At 42.2% G+C, this 11,849-nt stretch overlaps 1 pseudogene; it reads left to right on the top strand.

Annotated features, from left to right (window-relative positions):
• The first annotated feature begins 905 nt into the window (after positions 1-905).
• Positions 906-2,231, top strand: LOC101151769 (serine/threonine-protein kinase Nek2-like; annotated as a pseudogene).
• The last annotated feature ends 9,618 nt before the right edge of the window (positions 2,232-11,849 follow it).

Below are 11,849 nucleotides of genomic sequence, written 5' to 3'. Positions count from 1 at the left end.
ATGAGCCACCCATGCCCGGCCAAGTTTAAATGTTTATTTTAATGTTTGTGCAATAACGTCCAGTTTTACCAAGCAGAATGATCTGCATAGGAGCTTTTATGCAGAACTCACTGTTCTTCAGTTAGAGCTTATTACTCTAATAGTGAAATCAAATCCATCTTCAGTTGCTACATGGCTTTGTTAAACAGTTAAACTTGAGTTGGAGATGCTCTGTCATAGGGAGGAATTTTCGCCCCACAGATGTGTTCATATAATGTATTTTCCCCTTTCCCCTATGGAAACTTTGTGGAAAGATTATTTCAGTGTTAACCCTGATTGATATTTTAGTAATTAAACAAGTGTCTGGTACTCCTTTATCAAGCATTTAATGAGTGTCTTCGGTGTGCTAGGCACTGCACTAGACTCTGGGGAGTCAAGGATGAATCACACTTAGTTTCTACCCCCTGGGAATTCATTCTGGTTGGAGAAATTGTTAACAAAAAATTATCATCCTATGGGATTTTTTTTAAAGTATGAAATGAGATAATGTATGTGAGAAAACTTTGGAAGTTTTACACATTTAGGATTTTTTTCTCCAATGCATAGCCTGATGCCTGACATATTTTAAATGCTCATTATACCCTTGAATGAATTGGTGAAGAGCCAAGAGTTATGAGAGCATAATACTAGAGTGTAGATGGATTAGTTCTGCCTGGATGGACAGGTGGGAAGCGGAGGCTTCCAAGAATACAACTTTTGAACTGGACTTGGAAATATAAGTTGCTTAAGAATTGAGAGAGAAATGGGGCCGAAGGCAGGGGTGGCAGGTCAATGCTGCTCGGGGGCTTCTCCATCCAGGTCCCTGGAGCTCCGCATTTGGGGGCACAACCTGCATGAGGCAGCGCCACTCTGGCAACTGGCCGGCCATGCCGTCCCGGGCTGAGGACTATGAAGTGTTGTACACCATTGGCACAGGCTCCTATGGCTGCTGCCAGAAGATCTGGAGGAAGAGTGACAGCAAGATATTAGTTTGGAAAGAACTTGATTATGGCTTCATGACAGAAGCTGAGAAACAGATGCTTATTTCTGAAGTGAATTTGCTTTGTGAACTGAAAAATCCAAACGTCGTTCATTACTATGATCGTATTATTGACCAGACCAACACAACACTGTACATTGTAATGGAATATTGTGAAGAAGGAGACCTGGCTAGTGTAATTACAAAGGGAACCAAGGAAAGGCAATACTTAGATGAAGAGTTTGTTCTTCGAGTGACGACTCAGTTGACTCTGGCCCTGAAGTAATGCCACAGACGAAGTGATGGTGATCATACTGTAGTGTGTCGGGATCTGAAACCAGCCAGTGTTTTCCTGGATGGGAAGCAAAACGTCAAGCTTGGAGATTTGGGGCTAGCCGGAATATTAAACCACGACACGAGTTTTGCAAACACATTTGTTGGCACACCTTATTACATGTCTCCTGAACAAACGAATCACATGTCCTACAATGAGAAACCAGATATCTGGTCATTGGGCTGCTTGCCCTATGAGTCACGTGCATTAATGCCTCCATTTACAGCCAGAAAGAACTCGCTGGGAAAATCAGAGAAGGCAAATTCAGGCGAATTCTATACCGTTACTCTGATGAATTGAATGAAATTATTATGAGGATGTTAAAGGATTACCATCGACCTTCTGTTGAAGAAATTCTCGAGAATCCTTTAATAGCAGATTTGGTTGCAGAAGAGCAAAGAAGAAATCTTGAGAGAAGAGGGCGACAATTAGGAGAGCCAGAAAAATTGCCGGATTCCAGCCCTGTATTGAGTGAGCTGAAACTAAAGGAAATTCAGTTAGAGGAGCAAGAGCGAGCTCTCAAAGCAGGAGAAGAAAGACTGGAGCAGAAAGAACAGGAGCTTTGTGTTTGTGAGAGACTAGCAGAGGACAGACTGGCTAGACCAGAAAATCTGTTGAAGAATTACAGCTTGCTAAAGGAACAGAAGTTCCTGTCTCTGGCAAGTAGTCCAGAACTTCTTAATCTTCCATCCTCAGTAATTAAGAAGAAAGTTCATTTCAGTGGGGAAAGTAAAGAGAATGTCATGAGGAGTGAGAATTCTGAGAGTCAGCTCACATCTAAGTCCAAGTGCAAGGACCTGAAGGTCCTTGCTTCATGCTGCCCAGCTGCGGGCTCAAGCCCTGTCAGATATTGAGAAAAATTATCAACTAAAAAGCAGCCAGATCCTGGGCATGCGCTAGCCGGGTAGAGAGACACAGAGCTGTGTACAGGATGTCATATCACCAACTTTTAGAGACTGATGTTCAAATGCTGTAGCGTTATATACTTGGTTCCATGAGCCGTGCCTTTTTGTATAGTCCACATGATATTTCGGAATTGGTGTTGCTGTTCTTCAGCAACTGTTGTACAAAATGTTCACATTTAATTTTTCTTTCTTCTTTTAAGAACGCATTATAAAAAGAATACTTTCTTGGATGGTTGGGCTTTTGATCCTGTGTGTGATTACTAGTAAGAACATGAGATGTGACATTCTAAATCTTGGGAGAAAAAAATAACAAGAAAAAAATATTTAATCAGGAGTAGCACTCACTGAATAGTTTTAAATGACTGAGTGGTGTGCTTACAATTATCGTGTCTAGATTTGAATTTTAAGTCTGAGATTTTAAATGTTTTTGAGCTTAGAAAACCTAGTTGGATGCCATTTGGTCATTAATACCATGACAACTTGCTTATGAATATTCCATTGCTCTGTAGTTCAAATCTATTAGCTTTGTGAAAGTTCATCACCGTGATGTCTGTATTCTTTTTTCCTTTTTATTCTGTTTAACAGAATAAAAGAATTCTTTAGTTTCCCTGTAAAAAAAAAAAAAAAAAGAACCGAGAGAAGCAGTTCTGCCAGGGCAGCTGTCAGTCATTAAAGTGCCTGGATTTACATGAACCACATATCTACAGGCTAATACAGTTTACAAGAGGCTTTTGTTTACACTATCTCTGTTGAGTCTTATGACAGTTCCATGAGGTGAGTTCACACAACCAAGAGAAGCCCTGACCAGAACCTGGGTTCTAGGGTGTAAGAGACAGCATCCGGCCAGTTTTTTCTTTATAGTTTCACGAATGTTATGATTGCTAATATTATCGTATTTCTATTATTATATTTGTGAAAGCATTGTTTTCTGAGGTACAAGTATGTGAAAGACACATGTATACATGTAATGAAATGTATAGTTTTCCTTTTATTTCTGTAAAGCAAGTTAGCTTGTATTGATACATGATGAGTTTTTTTCAGAGGTTTCAGAAACAGGTTAGAAAATGCTTCCATAGTATTTCATAGATTCTTTATAATTTGAGCAGTTTTTCAGGGTTTTCAGTCCATTTAAACCATTTATCTAATGAACGGTAAATAGAAACTCTGAGCTCTACATTCTCTTGTAAGCTTTCTTTTTCTGTTGTAGTTGAGCAAATTTGTTGACATTCTTATATGTTTGCATTTTGATTTTTTGCAAAATGTTTGGTTAAAGTACTTTGGGGGAAAAATGCAAGTACTTTGTTCTCATTTATAGTTGACTTCCTACTTTGTTTATGTTGTCTTCTGTATGTATTAAGACAGTGAAGTATTGGCAAAAGAACAGGTAAATACATCAATGGAACAAAATAAGCACCCCAGAAATAGACCCATACAAATAGAGTCCACTCATCTTTGGCAGAGGAGCAAACGCAATTTAATGGAGAAAAGATTGTCTTTACAATAAATAGTGCTGGAAACAACTAGACATCCACATGTGGAATAATGAATATAAACACTGACCTTACACCTTTCCCAACAATTAACACAAAACAGACCATAGACCTAAATGTAACACAAAACTAGCAAACTTCCGTAAGTTTAATAACATAGGAGAAAATCTAGGTGACCTCGGGTTTGGCAATGAGGTTCTAGATGCAACACAAAAACACCATCTACGAAAGAAAAAATGGACAAGATGGACTTCATTAAAGTGAAACATGTCTGCTGTGCCAGAGACACTGTTAAGAATGAAAAGACAGGCTGGGCGCGGTGTGGTGGCCCATGCCTGTGATTCCAGTTACTTGGGAGGCTGAGGCAGGAGGATCCCTTGAAGCCCAGGAGTTGAAAGATGCAGTGAGCTGTGATGGTGCCACTGCATTCCAGCCTGGATGACAGAGAGACGCCATCTCTACAAAGAAAAAAAAGAAATAATGCAGAGAAGTCTCATGTACGGGCCCACTAAGTTTTATAGTGTTTTTGCTTTATTGCACTTTGCAGATATTGTTTTTTACCTATTGAATGTTTGCGGCAACCCTGTGTCAAGCAAGTCTTGCGGTGCCGTGTTTCTAACAGCATACACTCACTTTCTGTCTCTGCGTTACGTTTCGCTGATTCTCACAATATTTTAGATGTTTTCATTATCATGTTATAGTGATCAGTGATCTTTAATGTTGCTATTGTAATTGTTTACAAACTCATTGATATAAGAGGGTGAACTTAATGTTGTCTATGTGTCTTTTTGTTTTGTTTTGTTTTGAGACAGAGTCTTTCTCTGTCACCCAGGCTGGAGTGCGGTGGCATGATCTCAGCTCACTTGCAACCTTCACCTTCCGGGCTCAAGCGATCCTCCCACCTCAGCCTCCCGAATAACTACAGCAGGCGTGTGCCACCACACTCAGCTAATTTGTAAATTTTTTATAGAGACGAGGTCTCATTATATTGCCCAAGCTAGTCTCCAACTCCTGGACTCAAGCAATCCTCCCACCTCGGCCTCCCAAAGTGCTGGATTATAGGCATGAGCCACTGCACCCTGCCAGTTATGTGTGTTCTGACTGCGTTGTCCACCATCCATTCCCAGCTCGCTGCTTCTTCTCAGGCCTCTCTATTACCTGATACACAACAGTATTGAAATTAGGCTAATTAATAACCATGCAGTGCCCTATACATGTTCAAGTGGAAAGAAGGACTGCATGATTCTCACTTTCAATCAAAAGTCAGAAACAACTACCTTTAGTGCAGAAAGCATAACGAAAACCGACCTAGGCTGAAAGCTAGGCTTCTTGTGCCCATTAGCCAAGTTGTGAAAGCAAAGGAAAAGTTCTTGAAGGAAATTAAAAGTGCTTCTCCAGTGAATACACAAATGATAAGAATGCAAAACAGGCTTGTTGCTGATGTGGAAAAAGTTTTAGTGCTGGTTAGAACATCAAATCACCCACAACATCCCCTTAAGGCAAAGCCTAATCCAGGGCAAGCCCCTAGCTCACTTCAGTTCTGTGAAAGCTGAGGGAGGTGAGGAAGCTGCTGAAGAAAAGTTTGAAGCTAACAGAGGTTAGTTCATGGGGTTTAAGGAAAGAAGTCATCTCTGTAATATGAAAATGCAAGGTTGGCCGGGCGCGGTGACTCACGCCTACAATCCCAGCACTTTGGGAGGCTGAGGCAGGTGGATCACCTGAGGTCAGGAGTTCAAGACCAGCCTGGGCACTGTGGTGAAACCCCGTCTCTACTAAAAATACAAAAATTAGCTGGGCACAGTGGCACATGCCTGTAATCCCAGCTACTCAGGAGGCCGAGACAGTTGAATCACTTGAATTGGGAAGCAGAGGTTGCAGTGAGCCGAGATTGCACCATTGCACTCCAGCCTGGGCAACAGAGCAAGACTCTGTCCCAAGAAATAATAATAATAAATAAATAAATAAACTGGGCGTAGTGGCATGCCTGTAATCCTAGCTACTCGGGAGGCTGAGGCAGGAGAATCACCGGAATCTGGGAGGCGGAGGTGCAATGAGTTGAGATCACACCACTGCACTCCAGCTTGGGCGACAGAGTGAGACTTTGTCTCAAAAACAAAACAAAACAAAACAAAACAAAAAAAGTGCAAGGTGAAGCAGCAAGTGCTGATGTAGAAGTTGCAACAAGTTATCCAGAAGATCTAGCTAAGATCATTGATAAAGGTGGCTCCACTAAGCAACAGATGTTCAATGTAGAAGAAACAGCTTTTTGGTGGAAGAAGATGCCATTTAGGACATTCCTCCTAGAGAGAAGTCACTGCCTGGCTTCAGAGCTTCGAAGGACAACTGACTCTTCTCAGGGGCTAACACAGCTGGTGACTTTAAATTAAAGCTGTTGTTTGTTTATCATCCCAGAAATGCTACAGCCCTTAAGAATTACATTCAGTCTACTCTGCTTGTGCTCTGTCGATTTAACAACAAAGCCTGGAAGACATCTGTTTACAGTGTGTTTTGCTGAATATTTTAAGCCCACTGTGGAGACACACTGCTCAGAAAAAAAAGAATTCTTTCAAAATTATTATTTCTTTTTGACAACGCACCTGGTTCCTCAAGAGCTCTAATGGAGGTGTACAAGGAGAGGAATATTGTTTTCATGCCTGCCAATACAACATCCATTCTGAAGCCCATGGTTCAAGGAGTGATTTTGACTTTCAAGTCTTATTAGTTAAGAAATACATTTTATAAGGCTAAAGCTGCCACAGATAGTGATTCTTCTGATGGACCTGTGCAAAGTAAATGGAAAGCCTTGTGGAAAGGAGTCACCATTCTAGATTTCATTAAGAACATTCATGAGTGCCAGGCACGGTGGCTCATGCCTGTAATCCCAGCACTTTGGGAGGCCAAGGCGGGTGGATCACCTGAGGTCGGGAGTTCGAGACCAGCCTGGCCAACATGGAGAAAATGCCATCTCTACTAAAAATACAGAATTAGCCCGGTGTGGTGGCACATGCCTGTAATCCCAGCTACTTGGGAGGCTAAGGCAGGAGAATAGCTTGAACCTGGGAGGCGGAGGTTGCAGTGAGCCGAGATGGCGTCATTGCACTCCAGCCTAGGCAACAAAAGCAAAACTCCGTCTCAAAACAAATACATATATGGAAGCAAACTAAGTGTCTATAGATGGATGAATGGATGAATAAAATGTGGTATATATATGCAATGGAATGCTATTCAACCTTCAAAAGAAGGAAATCCTGCCATTTATGACAATGTGGATGAACCTGGAGGACATTTGCTAAGTGAAATAAATCAGACACAGAAAGACAAATATCATGTGATCTCACTTCTCTGTGAAATCTGAAAAAGTAGAATTCATAGAAACAGAGTGGAAGGGTGGTTACCAGAGGGCAGGGAGCGGGGGAAATGGGAATTTGTTCGTCTAAGGGTAGAAACTTTCAGCTGTAAGTTCTAGAGATCTAAGGTAGAGCATATGACTATAGTTAATAAAAATACATCGTATACATCCCAGCACTTTGGGAGGCCAAGGTGGGCAGATCACTAGGTCAGGAGATCCAGACCATCCTGGCTAACACAATAAAACTCCGTCTCTACTAAAAATACAAAAAATCAGTCGGGCGCGGTGGCAGGCGCCTGTAGTCCCAGCTACTCAGAAGGCTGAGGCAGGAGAATGGCGAGAACCCGGGAGGCGGAGCTTGCAAAAAAAAAAAAAAAAAAAAAACAACATCAAGCACTGGCCTGGAAGTGAGGACTCCAGGCAGATGTTTCCCAGCTGTGCCACTTGTTTGTTCTGTGACGTTGGGTAGGGAGCTTGCCGTTTCTAGGTGTTAGTTTTCACCTTCTGTAAAATAAGGCTGCCGGTGAAGGGCTCAGAGCATTTGCAGCCCAAGCAGCGGAAAGCAGCCTCTTTCTGCCGCAGGCCGTGGGAAAGTGGCCTTGTTGGCATGCCGTCTGCATTCCATGCTCAATTTCCTGCCTCGAAGGGAGATGGGTAGGAGGCAGGCACGTCACCTTGCACCCAGATCCCAGGCCAGTGGGAAGACATGCCCATCCCAGAACCCCGAGGCTGCTGACAGAATTGGGTGGTGATTAGGACTTGCTGGGGGCCACAGCAATCTGATTTCCAATCTCCATCTCTCTGTAGCTGTGAGCTCTGTGGTTAGTGCTGCCCCTGATCTGAGTAGCCTCTGCACAATGGGGATAGCACCCACTCCCCATGCAGTTACCGAAAAGATCAAATGAGATGTGTGTAAATGGTTAGAGCAGTTCTGGGCACATATTACATACTCAGTGCTATTTTTTATTGTTGGCTTAATTATTTAAATCAAATATTAACCTCCTACCTAATGTAGGAATTCTCTCTACAGCTTATCAGACAACTAGCTATTCTCACTCTGCTTGAATGCTTCCAGTGACAGGGGACTCACTACCTCTCCCAGTAAATTGTTTCACTAGTAGATAGTGCTTCCGGAATTTTATGGAATTTTAAAGCTGAGAGGAACGTTATAAATCAAGTGTAACTGCCTCACGAGAAAACCCAAGTTCAAGAGGTGAAATGAGGCCGGGCACGGTGGCTCACGCCTGTAATCCCAGCACTTTGGGAGGCTGAAGCAGGTGGATCACCTGAGGTCAGGGGTTTGAGACCAGCCTGGGCAACATGGTAAAACCCTGTGTCTACTAAAAATACAAAAGTTAACCAGGCATGGCGGTGCATGCCTGTAATCCCAGCCACTTGGAGGCTGAAGCATGAGAATCACTTGAACCCAGGAGGTGGAGATTGCTGTGAGCCAAGATTGCATCACTGCACTCCAGCCTGGACAACAGATCGAGACTCCGTCTCAAAAAAATAAAAAAAAAATAAGTAAATAAAATTCTACCTTCAAAATTACTGTCTCCTAATACTTTATAACTACTATGTAGTTTGAAGATGATCTGTTCTCTCTCTGGAAGCTTTTAGAGCTTTCTCCTTGTCTTTATTATTATTATTATTATTATTATTATTATTATTATTTTGAGAGAGGGTCTCACTCTATGGCCCAGGTTGGAGTGCAGCGGTGCATGATCACAGCTCACTGCAGCCTTGACCTCCTGGGCTAAAGTGATGCTCCTGCCTGAGCCTCCCCAGTAGCTAGGACTACAGGCAAGTGCCACCATGACTAGCTAATTTTTTAAAAAATATTTTGTAAAGATAGATAGGATCTCAAAATGTTGTTCAGGCTTGTCTCGAACTCCTGGCCTCAAGTGATCCTCCCACTTTGGCCTTGCAAAGTGTTGGGATTACAGGCATAAGCCACTGTGCCCAGTCTCCTCACTATTTTTATTTATTTATTTTTTTACTTAATATTTTTAAATTTTATAGTTATACCTAGGAATTGATTTTTCCTTATCTCTTGTTAGCTCTTCTTTATAAGTCCTTTCAAATAAGGTCATTTTTTTGGAAACGTATCTCCATTATTTGTTCAAGTATTTCCTCCACTCTATTTTTACTTCTTACGCCAGCTGAATTTATTGCTCAGGTGTTCGCACTTTTATGTTTATCATCCACATTTCCAAGCTTTTCTTCTCTATTTCTTATGTTTTAGTCTTATTGTGAGACCGCCACAATCATGTGTTCATATATTCTTTCTTCAACTATATCCATTCTATTTCATTTGTCAAATTTGATTAATTTCCATTTATCAAATTCTTTGTTTTAACTATTTTATTTTTCCTACCTAATATTTTCACTTAGTTTTTTTTATGATATCTTGTTCTTGCTGCATATTGCTAACATTTTCTGTTGTCTCCTATTTAAGGAGCATTATTAGATTTTGGGACCTTCTGCTTCAACATGTGTGATCAGATGATACGTGCTGCTTGTGTAGACTTTTCCTCCTCAACTGTGCAGTTATTTGGCTGTGGGCTCATTTTCCTTTGGGAAAATGTTTGGTCATACGTACTGGGAGGGGCCGAGGCCAGCCTCATCTGTGTTGGTCCCGGCCATGTGAGGACTGAGAATCCAGGGATCACAGACCCCTTAGTGAATCCCTGTCTGAGGCCAATCCACTAGTCACTCCTTTGGCTGGAGTTTTCACTTTTAAACCCTTAGGAGGAAATAAGATAATCTACAGTCCTGGCAATTTGGTTGGAAGCACGGTGAAGGAACTACCTGAGGGCTGTCTGTGTCTATTTTTGTGAATTCTCTCCCATGCCCCCGCAGAGTTTGTGTTGCTGATATGAGTGGACAATGCTCCGGGCACTGTTAAAGTCATGCTGAAGGAGTCAGGCTGATGACTGTCTCTCTGAAGGCAACTTGAGGGAACAAGAGCGGAATGTAAAGGCTGCCCAACCAGTTCTTCATGATGCCCAGGCTACAACCCTACACTAATTTCAATAGTCTTCAGTCTCGGAGAGGGTAGTGAGAAATTCCCTAATTTCCCTACTTAGTGTTAGGAATCCATGTGTCTCTCTCCTGTCCTTCCACTATCTGTTTAGGGTTGATTTTGAAGATCTTGGCAGGGATTCTCTACCATGTAGTATCTTATTTATGTATTTATATAGAATGAATGAATGAGGTGGTGTGTTATTGTCTTTTTCTTTTCCTTTTTTTTTTTAAACAGGATGTCACTCTGTGGCCCATGCTGGAGAGCAGTGGCATAATCACGGCTCACTGCAGCCTGGACATCTCTGCGCTCAGGTGATCCTCCCACTTCAGCCTCCCCAGTAGTGGGGATCACAGGCATGTGCCACCACGCCTGGCTAATTTTTTGTAGATACTGGGTCTGGCCATGTTGCCCCAGGCTGTTCTTGAACTCCTGGGCTCAAGCCATCCTCCTGCCTCAGCTTCCTGAAGTGCTGGGATTACAGGTGTGAGCCACTGTGCCCAGCCAGTATCTTCATGTTTATAATATTTTATAGTATCTTCAACTATAAAATGGGGATAATGGTCACCTCAAAGAGCAGTTGTGGATTTTGGACATTTTATATCAGTTTCCAGAACAAAATAAATATTTGAAAAGTATTGAGTTTTTTTTACTTTCAAAAGACCTAATGCCTAATTTTTCTTCTCCGGGAGGGAGGAGTATGCGGATAGGTCAGTTGGCTAATTCCATCAGCATTTTCAGCCCTGGAACAATGCTGTTTGCCAGATTGTGTTATGGCTCCAAATGCTATTGACATTAACTACTAACCTCCCAGGAACAGTGCCTAGCAGTTTTTCTTATTGACGGTGTTGGTACATATAGAAACCAACGCTAAGCCTCAGAAATCAAGGCTGAACCATGTGATTTCTAGTTCTAAATTTTCTCTATTTTGCTACTCAAAGTGCTCTATCCATCCATGTGGTCAAGTATGAGGAGCACAGGCTGCAATGTGGTCAATCACAAACCTTCCAGGAAAACTGTACTCGTGCTTTACGTGTTATCGTTTACAAAGTTTCTTTCTTTCTCTGCTTTATTTTCACTCCCTCCCTTCCTTCCTTCTTTCCTTCCTTCCTCCTTCCCTCCTTTCTCTTTCTCTTTCTCTGTCTCTCTCTTTCTCTCTTTCTTTCTTTTCTTTCTTTCTTCTTTCTTTTTTCTTTCTCTTTCTTTCCTTCCCTCCCTCCACCCTCCCTCCTTCCCTCCTCTCTTCTCTTCTTTTTCTTTTCTTTCTCTCCCTCCACCTCCAGGGTTCAAGTGATTCTCCTGCCTCAGCCTCCCAAGGAGCAGGGATTACAAGCAGGCACCACCATGCCTGGCTAATTTTTGTGTTTTTTGTACAGACAGGGTTTCACCATGTTGGCCAGGTTGGTCTCAAACTCCTGACCTCAAGTGATCCGCCTCCCCCAACCTCCCAAAGTGCCATACAAATTTTAGGATCTTTTTTTAATTTCTGAGAAAAAATATCGTTGGAATTATTACTATTATTATTTTGAGATGGAGTTTCGCTCATGTTGTCCAGGCTGGAGTGCAATGGCGCCATCTCGGCTCACCACAACCTCTGCTTCCTGGGTTCAAGTGATTCTCCTGCCTCAGCCTCCTGAGTAGCTGGGATTACAGGCATGGGCCACCACACTTGGCTGATTTTGTATTTTTAGTAGAGACGGGGTTTCTCCATGTCGGTCAGACTGGTCCCGAACTCCTGACCTCAGTTGA

Source organism: Gorilla gorilla, chromosome 15, assembly GCF_029281585.2.
Source record: "Gorilla gorilla gorilla isolate KB3781 chromosome 15, NHGRI_mGorGor1-v2.1_pri, whole genome shotgun sequence".
Classification (NCBI taxonomy): domain Eukaryota; kingdom Metazoa; phylum Chordata; class Mammalia; order Primates; family Hominidae; genus Gorilla; species Gorilla gorilla.
The sequence above is the reverse complement of the archived record's forward strand: the minus strand, read 5'-3'. Positions and strand labels throughout refer to the sequence as shown.